The sequence below is a fragment of the Pezoporus flaviventris genome, unplaced genomic scaffold (assembly GCF_033815535.1).
Source record: "Pezoporus flaviventris isolate CSIRO_AGI_PZ_B2104156 unplaced genomic scaffold, CSIRO_AGI_Pfla_v1 ptg000036l, whole genome shotgun sequence".
In the NCBI taxonomy this organism is placed as follows: domain Eukaryota; kingdom Metazoa; phylum Chordata; class Aves; order Psittaciformes; family Psittacidae; genus Pezoporus; species Pezoporus flaviventris.
The window spans coordinates 23,581,294-23,597,304 of record NW_026892584.1 but is presented as its reverse complement, the minus strand read 5'-3'; the positions used below and the strand labels follow the sequence as shown (position 1 = coordinate 23,597,304).

At 41.7% G+C, this 16,011-nt stretch overlaps 1 long non-coding RNA gene across 1 annotated transcript in view; it reads left to right on the top strand.

Moving 5' to 3' along the window:
• The first annotated feature begins 2,194 nt into the window (after positions 1 to 2,194).
• LOC133274774 (uncharacterized) overlaps positions 2,195 to 16,011 on the top strand; it is a 123,107-nt gene continuing 109,290 nt past the window's right edge. Inside the window, exon 1 of the long non-coding RNA XR_009745253.1 lies at positions 2,195 to 3,081. This is a non-coding gene — a long non-coding RNA (uncharacterized LOC133274774). The remainder of the gene's footprint in view (positions 3,082 to 16,011) is intronic.

Genomic DNA, 16,011 nt, shown 5'->3' with positions numbered 1-16,011 from the left:
TGATAGACATTTTATCTTGGGTCTGGCAGCATGATCAATGCAGGAGTGGTGGTAGGGAGACATTAATTTAAACCAAATCACCACTCTGATTTAGTGCACTGAAATGGTTGTATAGTACACACAATCCCTGGAGCAATTATTCAGGATCCTCGTCATCTGCTGTGGGTATGTTAAACCTTTTGGAGTTTTTTTTTGGCCATGTTTTACCGGTGGAAGTTCTCCATCACAGCTTTGATTGCCTGTGCCTTACAGTGGCCATGAATCGCACGTCAGTCCTCTGTGCTCTCTGAAACTGTGGCGGTGTTTTCAAAGCACACCTGTACTGTGCTTGCATCTGTGTGAACAGGAGACTGGTGTGAAGTATTACCTATCTACATTCTCAAGTCACTAAAACAAAATAAGTACAGTCTTAGCCATAACATAAAAAACCTGACCAGAAAAGAGAGGATTAGTGGTGACATAGCACTTATTATTGCTCTGCAACCAAATGAATGGTATAGGAGCACAATGTATATGACTTACACTGTTGTGGCTATATATCTTGTATCTGTGGAGCAACGTCCAACAAAATCATAGCTGAGACCCAGCAGAATATAATGTTTGGTAAAGCTACCCAGCTGGGGAAAAGCAATGAGTAATACAGACTCTGTATTGGCATGAATGCCTCTGCCTGTTCCAAACTTAAGCAGTATTTTGACCTTCTCATTGCAGGAGCTTCAGTTTCTGATTTCCTTTTCAGCTTTTTCTCTTATGTTTTTTTTTTTTTTTTTTCCACTTGAGTTGGGTCTGTTGCAGGAAGATCAGAGCAGAACTCATGATAATGATGTGAACTGGAAATTAAAGGTTTTGACTGATAAACATTTAAGTTGAATATGGAAATTGATTTTGCAACCTGGGACATTCATACCCCTGTAATTTTTTAGATCAGAAAACCAGTGTAATTTCATAGTTATATTTATTGCTATGTAGGGGGTTACACACTTTCTTAATATGTCTAAAACATCATTATACTAGTGAATATTTCTGTAGAGCTGAGAAACGTGAATGAGAATCAATGCTGCAAATGGTGTAAAGTTAGGTTCTGCTGCTTCACCCAATGTTACTGATAATTCCATCAAAGAAAACTGTTGCTCAGTTCTCTTGTACTTGGTAATTGGTTCATACAAATGCTTTTCAAAACCAACTTTATATTAAATTGCTATGGATATGTGTTGGAAATTTACCTGAGAGTTTTGTTGGGGGGGCAAGGAGAGAAGGAAAGAGAAGTGCTGGACAAAGCCATAGAGAATAGTTTGTGGCATAGAATATCTAATAAAATGGAAGATACTTTCTGGAGTTTGTTGTCTGAGAAGAGTTGAAAATTGAGTAAGCACCCAATGCATTTACATTCAGCCAGAGTAGCTTCGATAATATGCTACTCTGTAGCAAAGTACATGCAGCCACTTCATACAGTGTTCAGTTCATTTTGAATGCTGTCCAGCAAAACGCACACTCTGCCCACCAGACACTTGCTCCACAGTACAGAAAAGTGGGGTTTCAGTGGCACCCGAGATGGTTTTAAGCTGCCAGTTAGTTTACAGGCACACAGGGTTAGAGTAACCCAGCCGCCCTGATTTTAAAAAGCTGTGGAACTTCAACAGGACGTGCAGGACCAGGGCAGTCCTACCCCAAAGGAGTCAAGTTTAGAGCGGTACAGTTGTGTCTCAGCCATCTCATGCTTGCACATGGCAGCCTGTTAGTGCATGTTCCTGTCCTCTGAAAGATGCAGTCTGCTCATGGGTGCACAGCTTCCATGGCGCAATTTTCTCCAAGTTTCTGCCTCAAGCTTTACTTCCTCGGTTCATATGTCCATGGGCTTTGGAAACCAAACCTGTTGCTTCAGAAGCCAGCTGACCCTTTTCTTGTAGCAGCAGGCTCTGTTCCCTCTCCTGGGAACTCTTCTGGCTGCAAACTCAGCCAATTTGAGTCTGCCTTACAGCAGGGATGTTTTCTAACTCTATGGGGGCTTGTTTGTCTTTAGCTTTTTGCTTTCTCCAGCACTCAAAAATAATTAAGAAGTAATGAACAGAAAATAAAAAGCCCTTGAACAGCACAACAGACAGGGTAGGATACAACATTTTTGTTACTGGTTCTTTCTTTATTGTGTGATCTTGGCGAGTTCCGCTGTCTCTTTCCCTCCCTGCCGTTATCTGCCTTATTTGTTCAGAAGTTGAATATTCTGGGTAAGAACCTGTCTCTAATGTATCTGTGCAGTGCCTAGATCAAATGAGCTCCAATTTTTGTTGTAGCTTCCAGGCTCTGCTGATGAATATACTGGATTCACAAACTGCACCTGCGCTATCCTGAAAGAGTGATCTTGATGGAAGATGATCCTGGCAGAAGCTGGCCGAGCTGATGGCCATGTTTCTGGCATGCTAGTTCATGCAGAGGAGATATCTGGCTTTCTGGTTTGCTTAATAGCTGACCAACTATCCCCTGCACCACCTCTGAAAATCAGTTGGTGACCAAGAGCCAAACACTCGTATCTTTCTATGGATCTTCTTGTTCAGGAGAGGGTAACTACTGTAGGATACTGTTAAAGGTGGATGATCAACTGGTTGATTATAACATGGGTGCATCTATCTGAAAGCTACTGATATTGCTGAGAACATCCTGAAAGGCTGTTTCAAATACAACATTTAACTATTTTTGTAGCAGAGTGAGCTGCTGAGCATCACAATGGGCATTAGATCTGCAAGAAGTGAAGCTGGTTTTAGTCACACTTAGCTTTAACTCAGGGGACAAGCCAAAAGCAAGTATTTTAACTGCATTTACCAACACAAGTGGAAGCACCTGTGCATGCAAGTCACTCTGCCCTCTGTTACTTGAACTCCTCTCTTGAGGGCTTAATCCTGCAACCCTTCCTAACACAAATAACTTTCTCTTCTGTGGGTTTATCACATGCAGAGGATTTGCAGATGAAGGGTTTCTGTTTGCACTTGCAGCACTTTTGATTCCACTGGTAACAAGAAGATTCTACCAGATTTTTGATTCCACTGGTAACAAGAAGATTGCTTTGATTCACCTATCTTCAGGTATGAGGTAGGCTAAACTACCTTGTTCCACAGGGGGTAGTACTTCCATGAGCTTTCTGCTTACCATGCCTAATTTTTTCACATTACCTCTTTTTTAATCTGGTTGCTTCATTCTCTTACCATTGGCTGGAAAGATTTTTCCTTTACAGTTTATTGAGCTGCATGCAGTATATTTTTAATAAGAGAAACATGTACTGAAAGCACTTATAAATGTTCTCTGTGTATTTTGTGAAATACTGCTATCCCTTGCACCCTTTTTGCTTGCAGAGTTACAGTGTGCTGTGTAGTAGCAATAAATGTTAAATAACCTGCCTGCCACCCAACTTCACTTTGTGGTACTTGTATAATTGCAGAGGCATTCAGAAATCTCACTGTGAGGCTCTGATTTGATGGCAACATGTGAGCGTTTCACTGTAAACACTCTTTGATTACACGAGATTTCATTACTAGAGGTTTCTGCTCTAATATCCTCTTTCCTTTGAGGATCAGGACCAACATTACAGTAACCACATTGTTAGCAGGAGCAACATGAGATTAAGAATGTGGACTCCATTGATCTGAGAGCTTCAGAGTGAGGGTGCTAAATATTCCTTAATAAGTGGGGCCTCAACTTGGCTCTGCATACTGACTGCACAGGAGCATTTGAATTATGTTGCCTTGAGCATGGTTTGAAAAAAAAAAAGGAAAAAAGAGCAGAGTAAGATTGATATCAGATTATTCGCTGTTTATTTATCCCTTTATATGTGGGTAAGATACTAATCTCACATGGGAGTATTCCTTACAGAGGCACTGTATGCTTGCTGCTGCTTTTCCCGTGCAACTCCCCAGCATGTTAGTGGGCCGATTTTTACACTTAGAGCAAGTACTTGGACTGGAAAACAAACACTCGTTATGGCTTGAAACAGGCAAATCGGTGTCAAAGACCAGGTGCGTGACCACTGAGTGTATGAAACACTGCGGACCCCTGCAGCTCCCGTGCGCTGCACAGGCAGTTTTACCAGCTGTGCCGTGTGGAAAGTGCTGAGTGCTGACATTGGAGCCCAGTAGGCTTTGGCAAAACGCTGTTTGCACCAGCACACTGCTGGGCCCACTGGGCTCTGGCTCTGTTACAAAGATATTGAAAACAGTTCTCTTGTCTCCTAATAAAACTCTATTAACATCCTTGTCACTCCAACATGTGCACCTTTGTAATTAACAGCTCACAGATGTTGTATTTTCTTCCTTCATGTTTCCCTCCCCTCTATTTTTGCCTTGTTTCTTTTTGTGAGTTGCCGAGGCAGTGCTGAGCTTGGTACTAGCTTCCCTTGATGCTAAGCATTAAGCTGTTGCAAGTGTCTCCCTTAGACTGCTAATTATCTTGGAAGAATTCATTAGTGAATGTGTTTGCTTTATGCCAGCTCTATTTCACTGGTGAAATCAAGGCTGAACTTGTGTGGTCCCTTCCAGCCCTGGTCCCTGCCCATGGCACCAACCATTCTATTTGGTGGAAGAGACTGTTTCAGAGTTCATGCTCTGTAGAAAGGCTCAGTGCTATTAGTGCAGGGTAGAGAGTGCTGCTGCGACACTGAGTGGTTTGGTGCTGGCTGGAGTGATGTTTTGTAGGTAGGCTAGGAAATGTTGGGTTTCTCTGTGGTCGTACTTCCGAGGCATGCTATACTGTGAGTCACATAGCCACTGCCATCTGTGTTTCTGTGCTTCAGCTGCTTTAATAAGTTTACATATTTGGCTTGTCAACTTTTAATGCAACACAAATTTTTGGGTAGGGTTGAGTGAAACTACTGCTGACTCTGGGTCAAGACAGACTGGAGTGCAGATTCTCCTGAGACTGCATCCCACTCTTCAGGGCTGACCTCCTGGGTTTTGATCAAAAGTATCATCTATAGCCTTTACACCCATTTAATAGTTTCCCACCTCTTTTTTAGCTTGAGGTCCTGATTTTACTTCTCTAGAAGCCACTACACAGGCAGGGCCTTGAGTTAATTTCAGATCTGTCACATGGGAGCCACTCTGGGGACTTGCTTGAGTCACTTAGAGCAGTAAAAGCCATGGCAGGTGGCCTTGTATAAAGAAATTGGGATAAAAAGTCAAGAGAGTTCCAAGATTGCAACTCAGCCCCCGCAGACAGCCTCTTTGTGTGAGGCTGTGGGGTGCAGCATTCCTGTCTCCTCCTCTTTGTCTTTCCAGGACACTGCCACTAACACCCTGATTCCTTCAGCAGAGCCACTTCCCTGGATGTCAGAGGTGGGCACACAATCTGTTTCACTGATGCTGTGTTGGCTTTTAAGGGAACCTTTCTTTTCATCAGACTCCTCGTGACCAGATGTAGTAGATTCAAAAGCCCTTTGTGATGCCTTGGGACCTCTCCCTTTCCTTCACCTTGGAGCCATCCAATCTTTCTGCAGCCTTGTATCAAACTGTGACATTACAAAGCAGAGGGTGGGATGTATTGTGCTTACAACAATTGCAGCTCAGCTTTTATCTCAAATATGCTTATATTGTTTTCAAGTCCGTGCGAAGGAGGAAGTCCAAATGAAACCTAAAAATACAGGGACTGTTGACCTTCAGGAGATGTTTCCTATACCCACAACTCAACTCAGTCTGCAGTTGTGTCTGCTTTTCCTGGCTGCAGACACAGAGAGGCTGAAATAAGCAATCAGCTTGTTTATGGCAGGTTTTAGTGCTTCACTAGTATAATAAAACAGGCTTTTGCAGAAGGGATTTGGTTCTCATGTACTTCAGTGTTTTTTACTCCATTTTGCTCCATAAAACCCAGGATCTTGTTTACAAGAATTAGCAGCTTCCCAAGGTCTCTGCTGATTTTGAGGAATCAACCCCTTGCAGCTATGTGACACCACCATGCAGCTCCCGCTCCAGCCGGTGCTTGCAGAATGACTGTTCCCTACGTGCGGTCGAGCACTTGGATTAAACACCTGCACAAAACAATTGGCACAACCCAAAGGGCTGTTAGAGGCTCCATATCCTGTTTGGGAATCACTTCAAGTGAAATTAATGATTCTTCCCTGCACGCAGACTTTTTAAAAAGAAATCTGTTTTTATATGTGCAATTAATCCAAAGCGGTTGGTGTGCACTCTGTCCTGTTACACATTGGAAAGACAGCAACTTTATGGCTTTTAATTCCATAGCACATGTGGCATTTGAGACAGCAGCATTTAAGACAAAAAAATCCTCACATAGGTGGTAAATGTGACACATGCATATTCCCCCTGTCCACTTACCCTTTCTCTGTTTTGAAGTGAAGGCGAGAATGTCTTATTTGAAAGGCATTTATGTATGTGGTCCTTGTATTACATAGATATTGTACAGAGCTATATTATGTTCATGGCAGAGATTCAAATAAAGAAAAGTTACAGTTGACTTTGTGTGCTGATTCACACAGTGCTGCTAGCACTTGTGATGTTATCACAAGTCTTGTGATATTTAATATTCTGTCTTAAAGCTCCAGGCTTTCTCATCACATGCTTGTTTGAATCTCAACTCTCCTTTAAAATATGAAAGGACCTGTCTCTCTCCTAGCTGCAGAGAACAGCTTGAAATAACATTTTATCCCCTAAGAGCCAAAACATCAGGAGGCAGGTAAAGTTTTCCCAAAGACTTCCCCTGCTCTCCCCCAAATCTCTCTAGAGTCCCATTTAACCCTTATTTGTTTGGAGTTTGATGCTGGATTTTGAGTGACTGTGTTTAATGTCAGCAGTGGTCAGCCTGTGTTCTGTTTGTGGCTTGATGCTTCAGATGAAGGCAGAATCGCCTTATTGCAGCAGGTAAATATGGCATGCAGGGATGCTATTTTAATACAATTAATTCTATCCTGTAGGTTGCTTCACCACAGCCCTCTTTACCCTGAATCAGTGCTTATGTTAGGATCTGCTAAATGTGTAGGAGCAATTGAATTTCTTTTGGTCTGTCAAGTAATTTAGCAAATAGTAGTTTCCAGGCAGAGATGACCCTGGTTTTGTGTTGTAGAGTTCACATATCTGAGTCAAACAGGATTAGTATAATGAATCCTGGTAGACCAACAGTTCTTAATGCTTCTGCATATGTGGTCCAATGTGGACAGTAGTGTTTTAAGCCTATACTACCACAATAAAAATCTACTGTTCCATTTTTAGCTGAAATCTAATTTCTGCATTTTTATTTTTCTCTCTTGTAGTTCTGGTTCAACTGTGCTAAACAGATCTGTATAACAGACATGCAATTTTAGTTGAATATTTAAAATAAAACTGAATTGAAGGACCCCCTAACACTGTGTTTTAGAGTCAAGCTATTAAAATCTCAGGGCATTCACAAATTTGCCACTTCTTGTGAAGAAGCAAACCTGTCTGTAATGTGTACCAAAGTATTTTCTAAGCCCAGTGTAAAGGCATTTTTCCCTGTTTACACTAAGCTGGACTGTTCAGTCTGTGACTGCGCTAGACATGCCACTGAAGCCATAAAATATATATACAGGTAGTGGAACAACTTGCCTGATGCGAGTTTTAAATCAGGAAAGGCCTGTAGATGGTGCTGTAATCTAACTGAAAAAAAAAAGGTTTACTGTGAGGCTGGGTGGAATTTTCTTGGACCTTCTCAGAAGTTGAACTCGGATCTGTTTTGCCTAATTTCACACCTGCATGATTTTGAGTTTTAAGTAAGCATGGCAAACTCGGTTCGCTGAGATGAATAGTTACAGACACCTGCAGATGGACTCCAGTACCCTGTCACCATACCTTCACCATCTTCCCCATACTCTGTACAGCTTAAGCCCCACCTCACCAGGCTGGCACCATGCAATATTTCAGAGAAAACTGTGTCATTGACTCGTCTGCATACTTCAGTCTCAGAAAGCTCTGAATGTCCTAAAAGGTCAGGGGGCTTGCATAAGGATAAACTTTCTCCGGGAGAAGGGAACGGGCAAAAGGAAACAGATAAAATGATTTGGGTTTTCCACCAGCCTCATTTTTCACTGCCTTGGCCCTCTCAAGAAGCCCTCTAGCAATAACCTACAGCTTACATCACAGCGGGCTCAGCTGTGGGTGTCCTGCCTGCAGGAGCTGTGGAGTGCCAACTTTACCAGTTAAGCAGATTTTAGGAGAAATAATTTTGCCAAAGAGTTGACTGTCTAATTACGAGCCTCCCTCAGTAACTGCAGGCTTGGTGTCTCCCTCCCCGACTGTGAGTTATTATTGGATTCTTTACTCTCTTTCATAAACTGCTGATTGGTGGCAGATTGTTTAGCAGCTGCCACCTGCTATAGTGCTTGTTGAATAAATTTCCCTTTTTAGTTCTAGAATAGCCTTGGTCTGCTAACAGCTCTGGAGGTATTTAAGGGGGAAAGGGACAGAGAGAATGTGGGGTTTTTTTTTGGTAGGGTTCAGTACTGGTCCAGTGCAATTCTTCTGTGAGTCTTGGGCCCCAAAACAGTACAGTATGTAAATATGCATTTTAAGTGTGAATAATCTCCTCTCTATTCAGGAAGGATTTAGACATAACCTAAGTTCTACCCATTTTTCAGGATGTAAGTACTCTCCTGACCTGTTTTGGTCGTCTGGAGCCAGGCTTGAGTGCTCCACTGAAACAGGGCTTTTGTGAATCCTAAATGGCCATTAAAGGTTGTTCTGTGATTGAGATGATACTTCAATCCCAGAGAGACTATGTAATGCCTAGTAATTTAGGGAGAAACTGCAGGGAGAACACTTGTCTTTTGAGGGTATTTGTTTTGGGATAGCAAAGTGGTGGAAGATGCTGATGCAGGAGAAGAACAGTTGCTCTGCAGTCACATCTCGTCAGAGTGAGCGCTCCTGTGAGCTCTAGTCTTCATGCTAATCTCAGTGGGTGCAGGGCTATTTACCATCTGTATCTGCAAAATCCCTTCCTTGGGAAAGATTCTGGTGACTCTGAGTGCAAAGGGAAATGATGGAGATATAGCAGAACACGTCTTAAAAATGCTTTGCATACAGGAGGGTGGCAGGGTGTAAGGGATGATTGAGGATGCAACTGTTTTTCCCCCTGCATCTCTCAGTGTGTCTTGGCCAACAGGGTAAATCCTCCCAGCAGCTTCACCCCACTCAAAACCACTCTGAGTCCACTTCTTCCAGGAAAAATTAAAACATCTGTTTGAGTAGGAAATTTGATTTTTTTTTCCAGCAGGAAATCCAAGAAGAGGAAAATTAGCATGCAGCCTTCTGTGTGTAGGTGACTGACCAGTCTCTTCTTTTTTTGCCGCCTGTCTGTGGTAGGAGTCAAGGCTGTTTAAATCAAGTAGGTGGGTGTTGTGAGCAACTGATGGATTCCTCTCTTGTAACAGCTGCCATCGCTTTTGTCAGGGAACTTCTTTAAAAAGAAGAATAGGGGGGGTAGTGCCCGTTGTTCTGGCCAGAATCCAATTTGGATAATTGCATTCTGTCTACCTAAAATTGCAATGGCATGTTTATGTAGTGATAGGACAAGGGGTAACGGGTTAAAACTTAAACAGGGGAAGTTTAGATTGGATATAAGAAGGAAATTCTTTTCTGTTAGGGTGATGAGGCACTGGAATGGGTTGCCCAGGGAGGTTGTGAATGCTCCATCCCTGGCAGTGTTCAAGACCAGGTTGGACGAGGCCTTGGGTGATTTGATTTAGCGTGAGGTGTCCCTGCCCATGGCAGGGGGGTTGGAACTAGATGATCTTAAGGTCCTTTCCAACCCTATTTATTCTAGGATTCTATGATTCTACGCTTCCTGTCTCTGTAATGCCTGAGGATCCTTTGCTTTGAAACTCACTATTTAAATATGAAGTTATTAGTTAAGTCATCAACATCAATGTTATTCTGCAATTCAATCAATAAATAATGGTTCTTATTCAGATAGTACAGACCCTTTATAAAATATTATTTTAGTGAATCCATATTACTAATATATATTAATATATTAATAATATATTATTAATATTATTTCAATGAAAATGTCTCTTATGGCCTGGGTTTCAAATCAGTAAACACCCACTGATTTAACTTGCAGCTATTACTGCACAGTAATCTGAAAATCAGGCCATTCACATCTAGTAGGTAAAAAATATCATGGACTATCGGGTTAGTATGTTACAACTGTCCCGCATTTTCAGTTAAGCTGCTTTTTAAGACATATATTTCAGTTTAATGCAAAAGCAGCACTTTAACAAAGATCTAAATTGAATTTAATCAATTATTTAGAGTCTTGATGAAGACTGCTGATTTTAAATCTCTCTGGACTTTCAGGAAGGTATATGGAACTGAGATCTGACTCAACAGGTGATTGTTAGTTTGTATCTGATTAAAAAAAAGAGGTTGCACTGAGCGTATCTTAATTTTCTTGCAGGTATATAGTGGGAAGTGTAAATGCAGATTTAGAGTTTGCAGGTAGATTTTATACTGGTTTAAAACTTAGATCCAAACAACCCCAAGTTGCAGACCAATACATGGATCTTAGTTTTAACGTGTCTCTCCAGTGCATCCCACTGGGGAACTTGTTGGATGAACCAAGCCTGGACTTGTCCTCAAGTAGATTCAGGTTGAGAGCCTCAATGAAACATGATCTTCCAAACAGTTTCTGCTGGAAGACCATTCTCGCACCCACTGAAGTCTCCACCAATCTGGAAGTCCCTGCTGGTCCCTGGTAGACTTTATGCCATTTCCTGCTCCTGGAGGTGAAGCTTGGCTAGCACATGGCTTGGAGTATGGCTCTGAGCCCTCCCTCTCTTGGCAGCCAAAGAGCCTCTCTTTGCATATCCTGCCACGTGGTGTCAATGCTAGGCAGAGTTCACACCCCCCTCAGAGGGTGGGTAAGTTGTAGGGTATGCACTGCTCTTCCTGCTCCCTTTCCAGACTTTCAGCCTCCTCATGTTGGCTGAGTTTCAGGCAGTCAGAAAAGCAATCTGCATAAAAGAGTGAGGAAGCCTTTTTAAACCTGTCACCCTCATTCATCGATCAAAGATTATGATCCTACTTTCTCATTGTTTTATGGAGAGCATTTGTTTGTTTACTACTTTGGCAGCTATCTGTACATAAGCAATGCATATACTATAAATATACCCATTATCCAAAGGCCCAGCTCTGCAAGCACTGCCAGGCACCGTGCTTGCTTCCATCAAGTCGATAGAAGTACTCCAAGCAATAAGCACTGAGCTTGACAGGGTATTCATATTTCCATCTTTCCTCAGCGTGAAGGACAAAAAGATGAAATCTGGTCTATGCAGACACTAAAAGAGAGGCCGCTCATCCACGCTGAAACATGCTGGTGAAGGGCAAGTACATAGAAGGCAGCATCAAGTAAGGGCATAGAGATGCTGCTCAGGTGTGCACGTTGGTACAGTGAGGTGGCAGCAATGGCGGGTAGCATAGGAAGGGGCCATGGCAAATGTCAGTGTCCTGCATCAGAAAACAGGTTATGAGAAACATGCAAACAGCTGAAACAAAGCTCAGAAAGAAGGCAAGGAAGAGAGAAAAGAGATTGGCAGGGAGATGCCTGCAGACTTGGGTGAGAAAGAGTATTAGGGCTGGGTGAAGGAGGGGGGCATTGTGGTGAGCAAGAGAGGAGGTGATGGGAGAGTGAAATGAATGTCCAGGTCTTTCACCTTTGAAGTGTTGTGCTCCATCCTGAGAAGCGTGGAGTTAGGAGCCATCACTAATCAGTGGGCACAGTAGTGATATCCCTTTCGTGATCCCCTCCATTGCCAAGCCCAATGCTGAATTCTTTGAAACAATTAAAAACTCAGAATAACTTAGTTCTTTTTCATGCTTTGTGTACTTTGTCAGAGGGGTTTTTCAGATGGAGATTTTGTTGTTGCATGAAGGAATAAAGCCATGCATTGTGGCCACAAAGATTAGTAGTTAGACCTGTTTATGCACACTGCCATCCAACTGCTGTTATTTGCATCCATATAAACAGCTATGCTAAGGTCTGGCTGGAAATCAAACCCATTGTGAACTGCCTAGAAGGCTTCAGCAGATGGGAGCCGTATAAATAAAATGTGGTGTCATTATTAACTGGCCTAGCAGTTCAGTGCTTTTCTAACAATGATTATTTGGAATGCCATGGTGACTGTCCTACCTTGAAGGATGAGTTTCTCTTATCTACTGGACTAAGGCACATGAAAGCAAAATGCACAGTTCTTCCTCTTCAGGGGCAATGATTCTTTGAACCCCATTGTTTCCAGCAATGTATGAAAAAGGGAACTACTGCAGAGGTCAGATTAACTTTGGTGCCAATTATGTTAACAAATTCATGTTACAGCTATGTAGAGTTGCTTTAATTTAGCTCCATCCTACTTCAGCACCTACTGTCTCACTCCTAGCCCCAAAAATGATAGATTATGCTTTGCTATTTTGAGATAAAGATGTAGCTAATTGCAAACAAAGGGAACTTTAGTTGATCTGTCTGACTCTTACAGCAACTCAGTGTCCTACACCAGAGCAAAATCAGGACTTTTACACAGAGTGCACCAACACTTTGGTTGTGGAAGAACCAGGCTGCTCATATATATGTGAACCCAGTGAGCAGAGATAAATAATTCAGTTTCCTCAGCATGATCTGTGTTTTCTGGCTAGCTCTAAAATCCCCAGTTAGGAAATACCTCAGAGCCTTCTTCCTGGAGTGGTGACCATCCCTCTAACCTGGGGAAAGAAGCATCCATGCCTCCCAAATGGCTGTTTTCAGTTCTGTCATGTATCACAACTCCCTTTTCTTCAGTTCAGCCCTAACATGTTTTCCCCAGGCTTTCTTTTTCTTATTCATAAGGTGGTTGTTCTTCACATTCCCTTTCCTGTGCCACTAGAAGGAATGCAAGTGGTTGTCTAGATTTTTAACCCATTTTATTGCACAGGCACAGTTGCTCTCTGTGCTATTTCCATTTTTTACCACAGGCAATGCTTCCCAGTGCTGATGAGATCCTGTTCGTACCAGGTGGCTGACACCCAGCTCTACCATTTCAGCAGCTGAAATGCCTTTCTGGAAGATTTCACAGTTCACTTTTGTGGAGAGAATCGCCTTGTCAATATACGGATTGGGAAAGTGAGATGTAAAGTCTAACAGCAGCAGCAGGCTGCAGAAGGGTGCCAGGGTTGGACCAGAGTTACTCTTACCTTGGTGCTGTTGGTTTTCCAGGTGGCTGTTGCTATGGTTAGAAGTATGGCACCTCCACATTTACAAAGACCTCATTTTGATGGGTGAAGTTTGGAAACAGCTGAGTTAACATAGATGTGTTCCCCTATGATGACTATGAAGAAAAGGATGACAGCGCCTGAGCTCAGGGAGAAGACACTGCTGGATGTGGGCAAAGAAGGCCTTTGGGAGAGCCACCTTGGGCTCTCTGCTCTCGCGTCTTCTGGAGTGAGTATCAGCTGGATGGAAAAAACCTACCAGCTCTTGAACCACTGCCCTGTCAGTCAAATACTGAACTCCTTGTCTTTACACATCCTTTTCTCATGAAGCATAATGTATGAAGATCAAACGCTGGGGCATGTGGTGTGAAGGGAGTGCAGAGCAGGACCCAACCTTGGCCAAAGCTATGTATTGCTTAAATTGTCACATCCTTTAGCCTGCAGCTTGATTGAGTTTTATCTTTTTTCCAACAGTGCCTCAGAAATATAATCAAAAAGACTAGTGCTTCACTGCTAATAAGAAAGCGGAGATGACTCACTACTACTAAAGGTGAGTTATATAGAGTAATTAGATTTTAGTGGATCTGTTTATGAGTTACTTTCCCAGACACAGAGATGTTAAAGCTTATTCTCATAGCCCTGCCTGCCTGCCATCTCCTCCAAGGCTGCAGAAGTCCAGCCTGCCACACTGTTAGCACTGCCACTGGCTTTGGCACACTCATAGCATCCTGTGCATGGGTACACATAAGCATGCATGCACACACACACACACGGATTACAAAGGTGAAAAATATTTTTATGACATTATTTTTATGATAATCTATTTCAATGGTTAATTTAGGTTAGAGCACTGATTTATAACAAGTTTATAGATCTTTTTTACTATTCTTTGTTGAATTATAGAGGTGGCATGTGTGAAATGGAAGTACTTGGCCTATTGTTCTGCTTCTCACGCAACCAGTATAGTCGAGACAATAAAAAGATCTATAAAATTAATATATACAGAGAGAAAGGGACAGAGACAGAGAGAATATGTAATGCTCTAGAGTCTGATATCACATTTATCTCTCCCAGAGAAGTTAAGACTCAGAATTTACATGAGGAAATACCAAAAAGATCTTACCCTTTTGTGCTGAGAGAAATGACTTCAAAGCATCCAGGCTATCATCAACTTTATTTCTAAAACCAATTTTCATGGTGCCATTTTTTTTGTATGTTTGTTTTAGGCTAAAACCATATTGCTTTGCAAGCACTTTGGAGCCAAGCCATCTATTGCTGAGGGCTTGTAGGCCTGGGGTTTCTAGGCAGGCTTTTATGGAGACATAACTGCACAGAGATTTCAACTCCAACTTTTTTTTATACCTGCATGTGAACACACATGCATTGTGATAGGCAGATATTTATACACCTCTCAACAAACCCATTATACACTTATACATATTGAATGTGATAATAGCATTTTTATCTCACCTGTACTAAACTGTGTTCAGTGTATAGTACTAACTACAAGGATGCATTCACCTTCCTATTCTGTCTGCACTGACACTTCTTCTGCTATTTCAGACTGTTGAGAAGTGATGTATTTAAGGTCTGGTATCTCAGGCTACTTTAAGACTTACTGGTTTTCCCTTCATATTTATAATAAAGCAGTATTTGCTAGTATCCTTTCTTCTACCTGTAACCAGAATAGGAAAATTTTAACCAAATTCTTCTTTAGATTTTTTTTTAGCTATTAGCTTGTATGAGATGCTAATAAGATGGAAGCAGGTATAAAGCCAACACAAACCAGTACACAAACCCCATGTTTTGTGTCATTAATGCAGTTTCTTTGAATGACTGTTGGTTTGCTGTTGTACCAACAGCAAGAGCAGTGCTTTTTCTCCCTTGGTCAGAAGTATACTAAGAAAATTTTTAATCAAAGGTTTAACAGAACCTTTCAATGAAATATGAGCAAGGCAACCAATCCATATTAAAATGGTGGAGTCACTTCAGAGCCATGGTATATTGTCCAAGATGTACAAATCTCTCAGCTCTCCAGTGATGCATTTGCAAACCACTGCTACTTTAAACTCTGCTCTTTTCCCAGTCTCTCCTCTTTGATTAGTTCTCTGTATGTTAAACTGGGTAAACAAATAGGTAGTGGGTAGATAATTGTGAAGCTGGATGATGCCTTACCCTCTCATGTGCATAAAGGACAGCAACCTTCTTTAATATACCTATTCATGTACCATCATTTCTTCTGCAGAGTATAAATACATGGTAATACGAGGTCTGTCCTCTTGTCACAACGCGTCACCACTTCTATTTGTACAAAACAGAATAAAACCACCAAGTATAATATTGCAGTCAAATGGAAAGCAAATTCCTGGCTTCTACTGTCAGACAGAAAAGCAGAAGAATTACTTGAATTGCAGTTTATCTCACTAAATGTTAAAGAAATGAAATTTATTTCATTAACTGCAAATCATTTAAAGGTTTCAACAGTTTTAATGAAGTTTAACAATCCTGTGTAGGATGGATATTGTCTACTTCATTTGGCATATTCTTCATCTTGTGCTACAGAAACCAGGGTTGTCCACACAAAAGAGTAGTCTAGGTTGAAGATTGCAGACACTGACAAATTATTAAAGTGCTGATTTTCTTTTTCTTTTTAATAAACAGTCTTCTGGAGTTTTTTCTCTCCAGAAACATAAATTATAAACCTGCAAGGCCTGGCAAAGCCAAATAGCTGCAGAGAAAGACCAAATAACAGAATCTGACTTAGTGCCCAGCAAATTATTGAAGATTATTTGATAATGAAAAAGGGAATACACTTGGGCTCTACATC